The sequence below is a fragment of the Hemiscyllium ocellatum genome, chromosome 37 (genome assembly GCF_020745735.1).
Source record: "Hemiscyllium ocellatum isolate sHemOce1 chromosome 37, sHemOce1.pat.X.cur, whole genome shotgun sequence".
Lineage (NCBI taxonomy): Eukaryota > Metazoa > Chordata > Chondrichthyes > Orectolobiformes > Hemiscylliidae > Hemiscyllium > Hemiscyllium ocellatum.
In genome coordinates this window covers 1,723,500-1,741,964 of record NC_083437.1, presented here as the reverse complement: position 1 = coordinate 1,741,964, position 18,465 = coordinate 1,723,500, and positions in this window count along the sequence as shown.

Genomic DNA, 18,465 nt, shown 5'->3' with positions numbered 1-18,465 from the left:
AATATAAATTGTTTTGAGGAGCACTTCCACTCTATTTGTAGGAATAACCTAGACCTTCTCAGTGCTTCCCATTTCAATAAACTGCTTTGCACTCATGCTAACATTTCAGTCCTGGGCTGCTGCAATGTTCCAATGAAGCACAACCCAAGCTCAAGTAACACCTCACTTTATGCTTTGGTGTGTTACAGCCTATATTCAATTCCATAACTTCACAGCCTAACCTCATTCTGGTTGGTCTCTAACTTTCATACATTCTTCCTCCTGGGTTCCCTATGATCTTGTCATGTTTGTATCTTGTTTATCTTGCAGTCAGTAGGGAGAACCATTTCCCCCATTCATACCTTAATTGTGGTCATTTTACATTTGTTTCCCTTTCACCATAATTAAAAGCCTATTTGTCTTTTGCATTAGGCCAACACTCCCTTTGTTTCTCGTCATGCTTCCCCTAACCCTGCCAAGGGATTAAAAAGCTCTTTTTTTTAGTCCTTATCAGTTCTCAAGAAGGGTAATGCTGGGTTTGAAACATTAACTTTGTGTCTCCATCTCTCCAAATGCTGCCAGTCCTACTGAATTTCTTCAGAGCAAATTTTAAATAAAACACTGTGGACACTAGACATCTGAAACAGAAACAAAAATTATTGTAGTAACTGGGAACTTTGCAGAAGGGTCACTGGACCCGAAAGATTAACTCTTCAGATTCTGCCAGACACATTTAGTTTCTTCAGAAATTTCTGTTTTCTAACAAGTTTCAATTATGTGTGTCAAAGGTGCTCAAACATCCTATTCAACATGGAGAACCATACACGGGGAAGTAAACAATAGTACAAGATGCATACATTCATTGGTTCTGAAACTACGTGAGGCTGACATCACTGATAATACATGGCACAGGATGACACGATTGGAAGAGAAAAAATTCAGATGAATATGTTAAAGTGTTTTGAGGATTGTGACAAATTGGACGTGTGACATGTTGGAGAGACCATCAGAATACTAAAATTATTAAAATGGAAGCGTTACCACACCAGAAATGAGAGTAGCTCACTGGGTACAGGGGTGATGGCAGAATGGGTCACTGTGTGAATTGGAGGACAGTCATATAATTGCATTGCAGATATTGCAGCTCAAAATTGGGTATTCATGTGGTACTGTAGACCACAGCAGCAGCAGGAGTACAATCATACTCAAAAACAATCTAACTTTTTGCCCGGGAAATTTCCTCAGTCTATCATTGTCATCAGTTAATCTGTGGGTGCATATTGTCACGATTAGAACCATGTGTGCTTTGAACTGATGACAACCTGTTAAAGCTACTACATTTGATTGCTTACATTGCAAGCAGCAGAACTAATGTATTATAAACAGTGCAAGATGATCCCAAGACCAATAGATCTACTGTCTACTGTCCTGCCATATTCAGTCCTAAATGGCGATGGACTATCCAACATCTCACTGGACGAGAGATCTCTACAAATATCACAAACCTAAATAATGGAACAGCCTTGCACATCAGTGAAAACAGTGTCACTCCAAAAGCTAGTGTGCTTCCAATTAAACCTGTTGGACTGTAACCTGGTGTTGTGTGATTTTTAACTTTGTACACCCCAGTCCAACACTGGCATCTCCAAATCATGACTACTATTGACACCACTAACCGCCGGCTTAAAGTGGAGAGGATCTCCAAGAAGATTGCACACATCGACACAGACGTCAAGTTTATCACCTAATTAAGGAGCGTTGCTCTGAAAGCTAGTGTGCTTCCAATTAAACCTGTTGGACTATAACCTGGTGTTGTGTGATTTTTAATTCTGCAATCATAATTACTTATGCAAGGTAAATGAACTCACACCAGTGTATAATTGTTTCAACCAAGAGCTGAGTCAACAAGAATGAAAACTATGTGAAGGAAATATATAATTGTTTTTGTATTAGCTAAAATGTGCATACAAGAATGAAGTGTGCCTGCAAACAATGGTAGATGTTACAGACAAATAGATAAGGTGCTGTGAGGATGTAGGTTAAGCCAGATATGCTTGTACAAACAGTGGTTATAAGCAGCTGTTACCCACTTCTACAAAAACAAATCACAATTAAAAGGTCATAAGGCTCAATATGGATGAGGAATGGGAGGAAATGTTGCAAGTAAGGGAAACAGATGGTAGTGAAGGAGGATGTACCTAACAATGGACTACAGCAAGATGTGGTGAAATGGCCAAGTAAAACTTGTACTTTGTTATGCACAAGGCTGGATAAGGAGATAAACAATAGCAATGGGCACCGGGCTTAGAGTAGTGGGAGGAAGGAAGGAGAAATAAATCCTATATAAGATATGTACTTGCTGAACTCTGCGTGTCTATTTTAGGTACCATACTTGCAAGTGTATGATAAACGGAACTGCTACTTCAGATCTTGTCTCGGACTGAAATTATTGAAGTGAGTGGGTTCTATTTCCCGCAGCTGCAAACCAACAATCATCTTTACCACTCATGAAAGATTCCTGTTGAAGATTCAATGGAACCTCCCCATTGCCTAAAGCAAAAGGACAAAACCCATTTGCAAGGAGCATGTGTAAACGGAATAATTTCAGACGCAGACTAACATTTGATAAAAACTCTTTTTTTTGTTTGGCATGTATTTGACTGTTATTTGGACAAAGCTCTTTTGAGTTGATAATCAGCAGCATTTTTTCTGTTTGCCTTCAGCCATGCGTGTGCTGACGTGTGTGTTGAAGTGTGCAACTCTGCGTCTTTGAGTGTATCTGTGTATGTGTGTGGCTTTGTGTGTATCTATGCGTGTGTGCGTTTCTATGCTTGGGTGTTTCTGTGTGTCTCAGCATATTTTCAATGAAAAGTTTGTTTGTCTTTAATCTTTTCATTATAGTTTGAGTAACTTTGTTTTGGTAGCAGATTAGTTACTTTAGCAACTTTAAGACAACTGCCTGAATTGTTCCTAACACTGAACCTAACCCAGTCTGAGACCTGTATAATTGATTATATCAGCATACTGGTTACATGCAAAATTTGTCATCAGTTGAAACTCTCTTCACCAGAAATTTGTAGTACCTGTGAGTTTATATTTATTTAAAACTGAGTTAGTGAGTCAATGACAATGAACTACTGACAGGAAAGTGCAGCTGAGCCGACAACTGGATCAACCATGATATTGGTGCCTGGTGGAGCAGGGTCAATGCATCAAATGACTCACTCCTGCTCCTTAATCCTGTCTTCCAATGTTCTATTTGTCCCTTAAATCTGCTGCACAAGAGCACTTGGAAGCTACTTGCTCTTGGCACCTTGCACACAGAAACAGAGGAGATCATTCATTCCCTCAAGACTGTCACACATGGTTCAGTATGGGTTGGAATATGTTCTTGCAAAAGAAAATGGATACCATTGTGAACAAACCCCTCCTCTCTCTTTATTTAAGTTCCCTTATCTCTATTTTTTGGTCATGTTTTAGACCAAGATTCATGAGAAGATAAGAACATAAGTAAAATGATCAGGAGTCAACCATCTGGCCCTTAGACCCAGCTCCACCATTCAATAAGATCATGGCTGATCTTTTCGTGGCCTCAGCTCCACTGACCCACCCTCTCACCATAACCAGTAGTTCCTTTACTGTTCGAAAAATAGCTACCTCAGCTATTAAAACATTCAATGAGGAAGCCTCAATATTGTGCATGGAATTTCACCGATTCACAACCCTCTGAGTGAAGATTTTGAGTCTATGCACTGTTGCCCTAGTTTCATCATCCATCCACGTATGGAGTCAGATATTATGAGAGGGCATAGCTTTAAATTAAGGGGTGGTAGGTATAGGACTGATGTTAGGGGTAGATTCTTTACTCAGCGAGTCATGAGTTCATGGAATGCCCTGCCAGTAACAGTGGTGGACTCTCCCTCTTTATGGGCATTTAAACGGGCATAGGATAGGCATATGGAGGATAGTGGGCTAGTGTAGGTTAGGTGGGCTTGGATCGGCGCAACATCGAGGGCCGAAGGGCCTGTACTGTGCAGTATTTTTCTATGTTCTATATTCTCTACTTCTATCTTATCTATAAAATTCATAAATATATATATGTTTCTATAAAGTTCCCCTTCATTTTTCTAAGTTCCAATGAATATAATCCCAGTCTACTCAGTGTCTCCCATAAACCAATCCCATCAATGCCAGAATCAACCTAGTGAATGTCCTCTGTCTTCCCTCTAGTGCCAGTACATTCTTTCTCAAGTAAGGAGACAAACACTGCACACAGTATTTCAGGTGTGGCCTTAGCAGCACCCTTTACAGCTGCAACATAACCTCGCTGCTTTTAAACTCAATCCTTATAGCAAGAAAGGACAAAAGTCCATTTGCCTTCTGAATTACTGGAAAAAGACCGCTTCCACCTGCAGACCAACCATTTGTGATTTATGTACACGGACATCGTAGTCCCTCTGCACACAGAGGGGCCTGTGTTTTTTATTATTCAAATAATAATCCTTTGTCCTGTTATTCCTACCAAAGTGGGTGACTTCACATTTATTAATATTGTGCTCCCTCTATCAGAGTTTTGCTCACTCACTTAAAAAATCTATGCGATTCTGCAAAGTTTCTCAGTCCACACTTCGTTCTACCACTCATCTGTGTGTCAGCCACAAACTTTGACACATGACACATAGTCCTCAACTCCAAATCATTGATGGAAATTGTGATTAATTGCAGTCCAAACAGTGATCCCTGAGGCATAAAAATAATTCCTAATCGCCGATCAGAAAAAAAACTCATTTATCCCCATTCTTCGCTTCCTGTTAGTTAACAAAACTTCTATCCATGCTAATACATTGCACGTAAAGCCATGCATTTTATCTTATGCAACAGGGTTTAGTACGTCACCTTATCAAATGCTTTTTTGTAAATCTAGATATATCACATCTACCGGGTCTCCATTGTCCACCGTGCTTGTCTTGTCTTCATAGAATTCAAGTAAATTAGTTAAGCATGAGCTGCCTTTCATTCACTGTGGATACAGCGGCAGAGAAAAGGATGATGTTCTGAGAAGGGAATGTGGAAATTAGAGTGGAGGGTAGAAAGCATGTCCTCGAGGGTAGGAATATCTGCATGATTCCAGTGCAACATGCTAGTGAGAATAGGAATAGGAGGATAGGACAGATGACTTTGTGGCTAAGGAGTTAGTGCACGGAAGAAGGATACATATTTATGGATTATTGGAATCTCATCTGGGGTAGAAGTGACCTGTATAAGGAAGATAGATGCATCTGAATTCGGAGGGGACTAGTATACTGGTGGGGAGATTTGCTGGAGCCATCTGGGAGGATCAAACTAGTAAGTGGGTGGGACCCAGAGAGAGAAGGGATTAGCCTGAGGCTGGTGCAGCTAGGAAAAGAAGCAAGTCAAATAGTTATGACAATCTGGAGAAAAGCAGAGAATGAAATAGGACTGATAAATTAAACTGCATTTATAAGAGGTCTGACTGATCTGATGAACTCGAAGCATGATTGTGAATATAGGACTGGTAGATCATAACATGTGAAGCGATGTGGCTCTGGGATGGACAGGAGTGGCAGCTTAATGTTCCTGAGATCTGATGCAAAAGGAAAGATAAAGTCAGAAGACACAAGACATCAGGTCTATTTGAAACCATAAGTTTGACTTCATCAAAACAGGCACAATCACCTTGATAAATTGTTATGATCTCTCTACCTTAATTAGTTTGCATAGTTGTGAATTTCTTATAATTTTGGTTAGAACCTTGGCATGTCACTCTTATACCAATCATGTTATTCCAGTCATTTGGTTTGTCTCCAGCATCACATTATTTTTAGTTTTTGTAATTATCTCTCTGTCTCATTAAATCATATTATAGTGGTTATCCCCTTGCTTGTTATTCAGCTTGTTACGGACATTTTACTCACACCAACTAGCACTCTTTGTCACGTACAGAAACTGAGAATTCGACACTCCACTCACACCATTTGTATGATTTTTGATACTTCTGCCCTTGATCTCTCTCTGCCCATAAATTCTGTGCTTTTCTCTCATGTCACCTGATAAAGTTGCTTAGCTCCAAAAGCTTATGATTTCATATACACCTGTTAGACTATAACCTGGTGTTGTGTGATTTCTCACTTTGCCCACCCCAGTGCTACACTGGCACTTCCACATCGTAGGAAAGATAGAAAGGGGCACAAGAGAGGAGGGGAGTGGCTTTTTTGATGAGGGATAACATGACAGCTGTTCTGGGGAGTGAAGTTATTTGAGTAGAACTGACAAATATGAAAGGGATGCTCACCTCATTGGGATTGTACTGTAGCCACCCAACCCTAACAGTGGGGAATTGAGAAACAAATTTATAAAGACAACTCAGTTATGTGTAAGAATAATACAGTGGTCATGGTTGGAGATTTTAACTCCCCAAACATAGTTTGTGACTGCCATAGTATTAAGGTTTGGATGAAGAGGAATTTTCTCAGTGTGTACAAACAAAAACCTGATTCAGTATATGGATGTATCTCTGAGAGAAACTGGACCTTCTCTTGTGAAATAAGTCAAGGCAAATGATTCAGGTGTAAGTGGGGGGAGAACTTTGGGCCAGTGATCATATTTCTATTAATTGTAAAATGATTGTGGAAAGGATGGATCTGATCTAATAGCTGGAGCATTAATTAGATGAATGCCAATTTAAATGATATTAGGCAAGAAATGTCAAAAGTTTACTGGGCGGATGTTTGCAGGTAAGGGACGCCTGGAAAGTGGGAAGCCTGCTCTCCCCGAGGTCAGTGATACAGACACATTGGGCCAGTCTGCTCTCCCCAGGGTCAGTGATGCAGATACAGTGGAGACAGTCTGCTCTCCTCGGGGTCAGTGATACAGACACAGTGGGGTCAGTCTGCTCTCCCCAGGGTCAGTGATACAGACACAGTGGGGTCAGTCTGCTCTTCCTGGGGTCAGTGATACAGACACAGTGGGGTCAGTCTGCTCTCCCCGGGGTCAGTGATATAGACACAGTGGGGTCAGTCTCCTCCCTGCGGTCAGTGATACAGACACAGTGGGCTCAGTCCGCTCTCCCTGCGGTCAGTGATACAGACACAGTGGGGTCAGTCTGCTCTCCCCAGGATCTTTGATTCAGGCACAATGGGATCAGTCTGCTCTATCCGCCATCAGTGATTATGGTCATATGGAGTGACACAGTTCTCCTTGGGCTTAGTGATTACACACTGTGTGGAGTCAGACTGCTATCCCCGGGGTCAGTGATACAAAGTGGGGTCAGTCTGCTCTCCCTGGGATCAGTGATACAGACAGAGTGAGGTCATTCTGCTTTTCTTGAGGTCAGTGATACAGACACAATGGGATCTTTCTGCTCTCCCTGCGGTCAGTGATACTGATACAGTGGGGTCAGTCTGCCCCCCCGGGAAACAGTGAGGTCTGCAGATGCTGGAGATCAGAGTAGAGAGTGTGTTGCTGAAAAGTACAGCAGATCAGGCAGCATCCAAGGAGCAGGAAAATTAACAATATCTGATGAAGAGCTCCGACCTGACACATCAATTTTCCTGCTCCTCGGATGCTGTCTGACCTGCTGCGTTTTTCCAGCAGCACACTCTCTGCTCTGTTCCCCCTGGGGTCAGTGATACAGATATATTGAGATAAGTCTGCTCTCTCTGTGTCACTGATACAGGCACAGTGGGGTCAGTCTCTTACCCCAAGGGAAACAATACACACAGAGTAGGGTCAGTTAACACTCCTCAGGGACATTGATGCATATACCGTGGCATCTGTGAGCTCTGGCTGGGGCCAATGATACACATACCATGGGGTCAGTCTTTCTATCTGGGGCCTGTGATGCACTCACACTGCTGTCGATATGCTCTCCCTAGTGTCAGTGATATACACACAGTGTGGTCAGTCTGTCTCTTCAGAGTCAGTGATATACACAGTGGGGACAGGCTGCTCTCCCCAGAGTCAGTGATATGCACACACAGTGGTGTCAGTCTGCTTTCCCAAAGTCAGTGATACATACAGTGCGGGGTCAGTCTGCTCCCCCCAGATTCAGTGATACACCTAGAGTATGGTCGGTCTGCTCACTCCAGGTTCAGTGATACGTTTTGCAGTCAGTCTGCTCTCGCAACAGTCAGTGATACACCCATTGGTTTCAGTCTGCTCTCCCCGGCATCACTAATATACACCCACAGTCTGCTCTGCTCAGTGTCCGTAATTGAGACACAGTGGGCTCAGTGACGCAAACAGTAGGATCACTCCAGGGTTAGTGATACAGACATAGTGGTGTCTGTCTGCTCTCTCTGCAATTAGTGATACATCCACTGGGGTCAGTCTGCTGTCTCTGGGATGAATGATAAGCTCACAATGGGATCAGTCTGCTTTCCCTGGGATGAGTGATAAGCTCACAATGGGGTCAGTCTGCTGTCTCTGGGGTGAATAATAAGCTCACAATGCGATCAGTCTGCTGTCCCTGGGGTGAGTGATAAGCTCACAATGGGGTCAGTCTGCTGTCTCTGGGGTGAGTGATAAGCTCACAATGGGGTCAGTCTGCTGTCCCTGGGATGAGTGATAAGCTCACAATGGGGTCAGTCTGCTGTCTCTGGGGTGAATAATAAGCTCACAATGGGGTCAGTCTGCTGTCCCTGGGGTGAGTGATAAGCTCACAATGGGGTCAGTCTGCTGTCTCTGGGGTGAATAATAAGCTCACAATGGGGTCAGTCTGCTGTCCCTGGGGTGAGTGATAAGCTCACAATGGGGTCAGTCTGCTCTCACCAGTGAATTGATGCCATTCCAGCAGGGTGAGGTCTGCTTTCCAAATAGGGAGTGACAGAGAAAGAGTCGGGGACAGAGGAAGAGAGAGAGAAAGTGGGAGACAGACAGAGCAAGCAACCAGAGTATAGCCAGAGAGAGAGAGAGAGGGAGAGAGAGAGAGAGAGAGAGAGACATAGACAGGCAGAGAGAGCAGGGACAGAGAGATACAAAGAGAGATGGGGGCACAGTGAGAGGGAGACAGGGAATAGGCTAGGGCTGTTTTCCCTGGAGCATCGGAAGCTGAGGGGTGACTGTATGGAGGTTTATAAAATCATGTGGGGCAAGGATAGAGTAAATAGACAAGGTCTTTTCCCTGGGGTGGGGGACTCCAGAACTAGAGGGCATAGGTTTAGTGTGAGAGGGAAACGATATAAAAGAGGCCTCAGGAGCAATGTTTTCATGCAGGGTGTGGTGCGTATGCGGAGTGGGCTGTCAGAGGAAATGGTGGAGGCTGGTATAATTGCAATATTTAAATAGCATCTGGATGGGTATCTGAATAGGAAGGGTTTACAGGGATATCTGGTGCTGGCAGGTGGGACTAGATTGGGTTGCGATATTTGGTCGGCATAGAAGAATTGGACCAAAGGGTCTGTTTCCGCACTTTACATCTCTATGACAACCAGCACTACCCTTACTCTGCTACCAAAGCATTAGGCTGCTTCATTGCTGAAACATTGAATTGAAATGAGAAAATCATGGATGGAGTGATTAATGAGTGAATTTGATTTATTGATGAATTTGGATAAAGGGATATTTCAGCACATTCTTCAGCTGCTGTCTGAACTTAGTCTGGGTCATAACATAAATCGCGGTGTTTGTACAACAACTGAGGAGCTGCAGCATGAAACCCAATTCCCGTGCAAACCAATCCAGTTTCACAAAGCGATATACCAAGGCATGCATTCTGTACCATATAGAATATACCATTAACGTTGACCACAACAGAATGAAATTGATCGAGATCACAAACAGTAAAATGATGGATTTTTTTTCTGTTTTGTATTTCTGTGTCACACTGACCATCTCCATTAGTGTGAGTCCAGAGACTCCTGCGGATTTTGTTGGTCACTAAAATGTGTCTGACGGTGAAAACATTGAGCAGCAGAATCAGGAGAAATGGGAGACCCAGGGTTAGAATGTAATGGAGAAACTTGATAGTGACCCAGGTGCTAAAGAATAGGGTGTTGCTTTTTCCCTCACAAAACCAGGGGTCGTTCCCCAACCAATACTGAGATGTGAGCATAAAATACCAGAAAATGTTCTTTGAACAACTCAGCACAGTCACTGTCCCCAAAACGATAGCAGCCGTTTTCTCACTGCAATATTTACTTTTCAGCTTCTGGCAACAAATGGCCACATTTGTTGCAGCAACTTACCAAAATTCAATACAATGAGTTTTCCCAAGTGCCATCTCTTTCTTAATTTGAATTTCCTGCAGTTCTCATTTTCACTGCTCACCCTGTTCCCTAATATTTCTCGATGATATTCTCTTCCTTCCTCTGTGGAGACAGAATCAACATATTCATCTCACCAGACAGAGGTTGTCTCTGTCAACTCATGAATACATCAAAGGACAGCACTCTGGTACACGATGGGTATGTCACTCACTTCTGCCCAGAAGTTCCAGAATCAAACCAATTCGTTTTATGGCCAGTGACAACACAGTCCACTCCCTGGTGTGAGACTACACCTTATGCTGAAAAAGATGACAGAGGTCTTTGCCCTCATCATTGCTAATGCGACTGACTTCACACTTTGAATCTGGAATAGGGACAACAGTAGAAAACATTCATGGAAATCCCAGAGAGGAGAGTGCAGTATGCTGCTCCTCGTTGCTTACAGAGCTTCCCTTCTATGCATCCTCTGCTCCATTTATTAATCAAGTTGCAGATCCAGATACACAATAAATACAGTCCCCATTCCTCATCTAGAGTGGGGTCACCAGACCCACAGGAGTCCCGGAATGAATGCAACAACTCACGACTCAAAATTGAGAAAACCTTCCACTGAACCTTGTCTGACCTTCCAATGAGAGAAACAAGTCAAACTTGTATTTACATGGCATACCCACTCAATGTTGAAAATGACTTCCTCTCCTCAGTTTCTTTTCTTGTTTGATAAACCACTACATCTCTGAACAGTCCCAGTGATCGGAAATATTAACAGATCCATCCTCTGCAAAAGTAGTTAACAGTTTACATGCACAATTTTTGAACCTCAGTCACGATAACTTGCACATCCCATTACTGGATAAACAAAGATGACCACACTCAGATAAGAGCGACACAGGAGACATAGCTCATTTCAATCAAGGACTTAGATGGATACCAACATGGACATAATATTCAGGAATTTGGGAAAAGGCAAAAAATAAATTAGATTAATCTGACATTTTATTTTATTTCCAACTGGTCATCAACAATAACTTTGATTTTTTACTATGTCTCTCTTTCTCCATCTGTTCAACTCATTCCTTCTCCTCTTCAAAACAGACATCCCTGTCACCAGCATTGATCACACTATTTCCTAGCTGCTTTCAGTTCTGATGTATACTCAATGAACTCGAAATGCTGTTTTTCTCTATTCAGAGTCTGTCAAACCTGTTCAGTTTCCCAGCACTTTCTATTTTTTTTAATTTCAGATCTCCACCATCTTTCTTTGTTTGCTTTAACTTTTAATATTGCTATTTACGGGATGTCAGCATCACTGGCAAGGGCATAATTTGAAGACCGTCACTAATTGCCCTTGACTGTGACCATGCCACAAGGCAGCGTAGAGCCGATTACATTGACTCTTAATCCAGACCAGGTAATAATGTTAGATTTCTTAACCAATGGACATCAGTAAAACAGATAGGATTTCAGATAAAATGTTGCTGAAATTTGCTTTTTTTTCCAATTCTTTTCATTTGAACTTTTGTCTGCCATCAGCCGTAGCAGAATTTGAAACCGATACCGCCAATTAGCTGTCCAGCAGCATTAATACTCTGACACGGTGTCCATATCACTTTAGAGAAAAGAACAAGTTTGTAATCAAAATATTTGTAACTGGAAGAATGGTCAGAAGACAGCTAGAATAGTAAAGTCCAAATTTTATCAGGGCATGGATAATGGTTCATTCACCAACAGTGCTGATGCAGTGGTGGAGACGAAGTGGTATGGAGCTGGTAATAGACAGAGTTGGTGATGGAGACAATACTGAAATATCAATCAGTTCAGGACAAAAAGGGCCATCGAGGTTGTGAGCAGTATTGTTCTCAAATATTTGTGAGGGAGGTGTCTGAAATTCATGAATCATGATCAGAGTATGTAATTGAAACTGAAGACTGTATTTTCCATCTTTTGCCAAATATAGACAACAGAAATAGCAATTAAGTTCAACATAGTTTATGGAATTAAAACATGGATGCAGATAGAGAGACTTACCAGGAATGCCAATAATGGCAAGGATGGGATAGTAACCCGCCTGAATAATCAGCAGCACACCTAATATCCAATCTGCTAATGTTGCACCAGGCCAGTAAATGATGTAAAGACCCAAGGATAAAGCCCTGTCAATTGCTGAAACATTCCAATCTATTGTTCTCAGATTATGATCCATTTGTTTGAATATTTCAGTCCATTGTTCTCAGATTCTGATCTCTCCACTTCCTGCAACTGCTGATCCCTGTTAGTGTTCGAAGTGATGTATCTGCTGCTATAATGAGACAACACATTGGGAGAAGCACCTTCCTTATAGGAAAGGGAAAGCCTCTAGTGACATAATTAGAATCCATGGAGACTGACATCAATCACAGTCACTTCACAAACAGCTTCATTTAATCAGTCTACTCTCCCCGGGGTCAGTGATACAGACACAGTGGGGTTAGTCTGCTCTCAACTAGAGTAAGCAGCATCCCTACCAGTGAATCAGCAGTATCATTTGCAAGGACAAATTGTATTCCTGGAGCTGAGACTTTATCCAGTACTCCTACCACACATTCTCCACTCTTTTCTGGACTCTCTAACCTCACTTTACATTATTGAGTTCTTTTCATCTCACCGTGAATTCTTGTTACCAGTATCTTTTCTGGCAATTGTCCCTCAGGAGTACATAGCTCCTAATCTTCAGCATTACAGACTGAGAGTATCCTGTGTCCCCTAATATTATATCCTCTTCCTTGCTACTCCTGGTCTATGTAAATAAACGTTACCCTTGCATGTATATTTTTAAGCAGATCTGGCACTTTCTCTGTAATCAATCTCTAACGATCTTGTACACTCTGAGGCAGTTGCCTAATTTCCCCTGTGCTTTTTGTTATGAGTCCAACAAAACTCCCAGGCTTGTCCGGCTTTCTTCTAGCCCACCAACACTGATTTTGTGTGGCCCACTTTATTATAATGAAAACACTGGAGATTTTTAATTTCTTTGACACCCCTAAAGGTTTTATTTTTTATCCTGTTATCCTTATTACCTTCACTAAGTTATGCCTTTCCCTTTCCACCTGACGATTTCTCTTTGCCCCAATTTCTATCCGTCATAGAACTGAAATTGATTCTGGAAGCCAAACCACGTTTTATGGACCAGCTCATAATCATCAGCTATTTCAGCTGCTAACCTTGCTGTTTTAACTCTCTGCTCTTCCACATGAGTTCGCACTACTTCATGCAGTGAATTTTTGAATTCCTCCAAAAGAATTACCTCTAAGGGTTTGTTCTATTTGTTTGATTTTTAAGGCTCTTATGCATCTACCAAAATTGCTCTGTTTGATCCTTACGAACTGAATGTAGGTTTGAACTGAGTCCCTCCTTAGACTCCTGAAATGTTGTCTTCAGGCTTCTGGTACAAGTTCATATGCACTTAAATAGTGTCTTTTCACCTCCTCATACTTCCCAGTTACATCCTCTGACATTGATACAAATACCTCACCAGCCCGACCTACAAGCTTAGTTTGGATCAACAAAACCCACATTGCCATTGGTCACCGCATCTGCTCAAACTATTTTTAAAATGAGATGAAAAAGTCTTCCACATCCTTCTCATCAAATTTAGGCAATGCTTGAAAGTACTTAAACAGTTTCTTGTCAGGCATTTGCCCACTATGGGTTTGCTCATCCCCACTCTCTTCCTCAGTAGACTTGCCTTCAGCCTTCATTTCCATCCTTTAGCTGACTTTCCTTTTAAGTATCAGTTTCTGAAGTTCAAAAGCTTTTTCTTTATCTTTCTGTTCTGCTTTTAACCGTAACGCACACTGTTTCATTTCAGCTGCCATTTCCTTATCTCTTGCCTCGAACATATTCTGATGGTTTCTCCAGCAAGATTAAATGCTGAGCTAAAACAGAAATAAAAATTCCACAATGAAAAACAAAGAACAGAATAAAGAACCCCTATGGAATACAATCTACCCAAAATAGACTTAATTATGCTCTTCCGAATATACACAACAGTCCCATCAAGCAAATCCCCTTTAAAACACAGTACAAATGGAACAAATGCTTACAGGTTGAAGTTAGAAGGACAGAAGAAGAGACAGCCTGTTCACACAGTCCACTGCTGAACTCTCAACTAATGCTCGGCTGAACTGCTCAGCTAGAGAGCTAGCCACTCCCCTTTCATTACGGAGGTCCCTTCTAAAACATGACTATGTTTGCCTGAAGTGTCACCTATTTGCTTCTAAGCAAAACGCCTCTCAAAATCCTTTTCATTGCTGTGCCAAACTAGTGTAATTGGAGCCTGGCACATTTACGACCCCTCTGAAAAAATGTCAAGGATACAGCATCCTTGAGGAAAGGAACAGCTTTTAGCAAAAAGTGACCAACTTTGTGACAATATCAGACTGCATTAATTTAGTCAATGTATCAAACTTCCTTCATTAATTCAGTGATCCAAAGTGCATTCATTCAAAGTATCAATCTGCATTAATTTGTTTATTCAATGAATCCAACTTCATTCATTCATTCAACAAATCAAACTGAATTCATCATTTCAGCAAATAAACCTGTTCTAATTCATTCAATGAATCAAATTCATCATTAATATAATGAATAAACCTGCATACATTCATTGAATGAATCAAGCTACAATTATTCATTCAATGAATCAAACTTGATTCGCTCATTCAATGAATCAAACTTCATTCTTTCATTTAATGAACAAAACTGCATTAATTCATTAAATGAATCAAACTTGAGTAATTCTTGCAATGAAACAAACTTCATTCATTCATTGAACGAACAAACCAGATTGATTCAGTCGATGATTCAACTGGGAATAACTCACTAAACATACCAAATTGCCTTCATTTGTTCAATGAATGCGACTGTATTCATTCATTCAATGAATGAAACTCCAATGAATGAAACTGCAACGAACCAAAATGCATTCGTTCATTGAATTAATCAAGCTTCAATGATTCAACAAATCAAACTGCATTCATTCTTTAAATATATCAAACAGGATTCCTTCATTCATGGAACCAAACTGCATTCATACAATCAGTGAATCAAATTTCATTTCAAATGTCATGCATTCCTGCAATGAACGGACATGCATTCATTCATTGAATGAATCAAATTTCAAATATTTATTCAATTAATCAATGTTATTCATTGATACAATGAATCAAACTGCATTCATTCATTCAATTAATCAAACTGCAGTGATTAATTTAAATGAAATAAACTTCAGTCATTCATTCAATCAATCAAACCACATTGATTCTTTTAATGAATCAGTTTGCATTCATTCATTTAATAAATCAAATTTCATTCATCCATTCATTCAATCAATCAAACCACATTGATTCTTTTAATGAATCAGTTTACATTCATTCATTTAATAAATCAAACTTCATTCATCCATTCATTGAATCAAACCTCTGTCATTCAAAGAATCAAACTTCATTTATTCGTTCATTGTATCAAACTGCATTCATTCAATTAATCAAATGTCATTCAGTCTTTTAATGATGCAAGCTTCATTCATTCAATCAATCAAACTTTCTTCATTCGTTCCAAGAATCAAACTGCATTCAATCAACACATCATACTACATTCATTCATGCAATGATTCAAACTACATTGAATTGTTAAATTAATCAAACTTCAGTTATTCATTAAATGAATCAAACCTCATTCATTCATGCAAACGATAAAACTGCATTTTGTCACTCAAGCAATAACACTTCCTTCTTTCATCAATGATTCAATCTGCATTCATCTGTTCAAAGTGTCAAACTATAATCTTTCATTCCATGAATTACACTGCATTCAGGTAAAAACAAAGACTGCAGATGCTGGAAACCAAATTCTAGATTAGAGTGGTGCTGGAAAAGCACAGTAGTTCAGGCAGCATCCAAGGAGCAGGAAAATCAACTTTTCAGGTAAAAGCCCTTCATCTGGAATAGAGGCAGAGTGCCTGCAGGGTGGAGAGATAAATGAGAAGAGGGTGGGAGTGGGGAGAAAGTAGCATAGAGTACAATAGGTGGGGGTGAGTATGGAGGTGATAGATTAGATTAGATTAGATTAGATTAGATTACTTACAGTGTGGAAACAGGCCCTTCGGCCCAACTAGTCCACACCGACCCGCCGAAGCGCAACCCACCCATACCCCTACATATACCCCTTACCTAACACTACAGGAAACTTAGCATGGCCAATTCACATGACCCGCACATCTTTGGACTGTGGGAGGAAACCGGAGCACCCGGAGGAAACCCATGCAGACACGGGGAGAACGTGCAAACTCCACACAGTCAGTCGCCTGAGGCGGGAATTGAACCCAGGTCCCTGGCGCTGTGAGGCAGCAGTGCTAACCACTGGTACTTTCCCCCAGCCTCCTCTCTGACCCATAACCTCCATCCCCACCCCCATTAATGAAAATGCATTCAATCAGTCAACGAATTAACTTGTATTCATTCATTCAGTAAACCAAAGAGTAGTAATTCATTAAACAAATCAACCTTGATTCATTCCTGCAATGCAGCAAACTTAATTCATTGATTCATTCAATGATTCAATCTTAATTCATTCATTCTACGAATCAAACTGCATTCATTCATTCAGTATATCAAACTGCATTCATTCATTGAATCAAACCTCAATCATTTATTCAATGAATGTATTCCATGTATTCATTCAATGCATCAAGCTTCATTCATTCAATGAATACAGCTTAACTTAATCATTCATTGAATCAAACCTCATTCATTCATTCAACAAATCAAACTAAGTTCTTTCATTCAATGGAACAAACTGCATTCGTTCATTCAATAAATTGAACTGCAATCAGTCAATCAATGAATTAAACTGTATTCATTCATTCAATAAATTAAACTTCATTCATTCTTTCAACGAATCACATGGCATTCATTCATTCCATGTATAAAACTGTGTTCATCCATTCAATGAATCAAATTGCATTCATTCACTAAATGAATCAAACTTCTTTCATTTTTATAATGGAACAAACTTCATTCATTAATTCAATGAATCTAACCGAATTGATTCTTTCACATAATCAATTTGCATTCATTCATTAAATAAATCAAACATCACATCCAACTTCACTCATTCATTCAAATTTTCAAACTGCATTTACTCTTTCAATGAATCTAACTTCATGCACTTCTGCAATGAACCAAAGTGAATTCATTCAATTAATGAATCAAACGTCATTCATTCATTTAGTAAATCAAACATAATTTGTTCATTCATTGAATCACATGATATTAATTCATTCCACGAATTCAACTGCATTCATTTAATCAATGAATCAAACTTCATTCATCATTCAATGAACTAAGCTTCATTCATACTTGCAATGAATCATCGTCGAATCAAACGGCATTCGTTCATGAGGAGAATCAACCTTTGTTCATTCATTTAGGGATTCAAATTGCCTTCATTTATTCAAGGAATTACCTTGATTTGTTTAATGAATTACTGCTCTTTGGTTTACTGAATGAATGAATACAAGTTAATTCGTTGACTGATTGAATCAAACTTTTTCATTCATTCAATGGATCAAAGTGCTCCTGATCATTCAATGAAACGCGGTGTATTCAGTCAATTAATGAATCAAAGTGTGTTCATTCATTCAACGAATCAAACTACATTTGTTCAATCAACGAATTAACTTTGATTCATTCATTCAATTGTTTTTTCCTCTGATTGTCCAGATTGGGAGGGGAATTTGTTTTGTTGTGGCAGCATATTGGAACTAGCAGCAAGAGAAGTTAGCCTGGTTGTGAGGGAAGTGATGTCAAAGCGAACCCGATCATGGCTCCGAGATGGAAAAATATGGTAAGGGTAACGCTGTGGGAAGTAGGGCAGGTATGTTTAGGTTCTGTTCAGCATCATGGAGACAACCCTTGGGCGAGTAAAAAGTGACTCCACATTTCATCAGACCATGTTCATGCCTGAACAAAAAAAGGCGAAGACCACAACTGCTAATCTCTTTCTGCATTTGTTGTCTATTCTGGACTAAACATATTCCTAAAGGCATTTCCACAATACTGAGGTGCTATCCCTTTCACACTACGGGATTGATTATAAATATGTAATCTTCAAACATATTTTTTAAAGCACTGTACTTGTATGAGAATGTTAACTAGTGCTACTCATAAACACCAAGAAGGACTTAATAACCAAAAGAACTGTAAATGCTGTAAATTGTAAG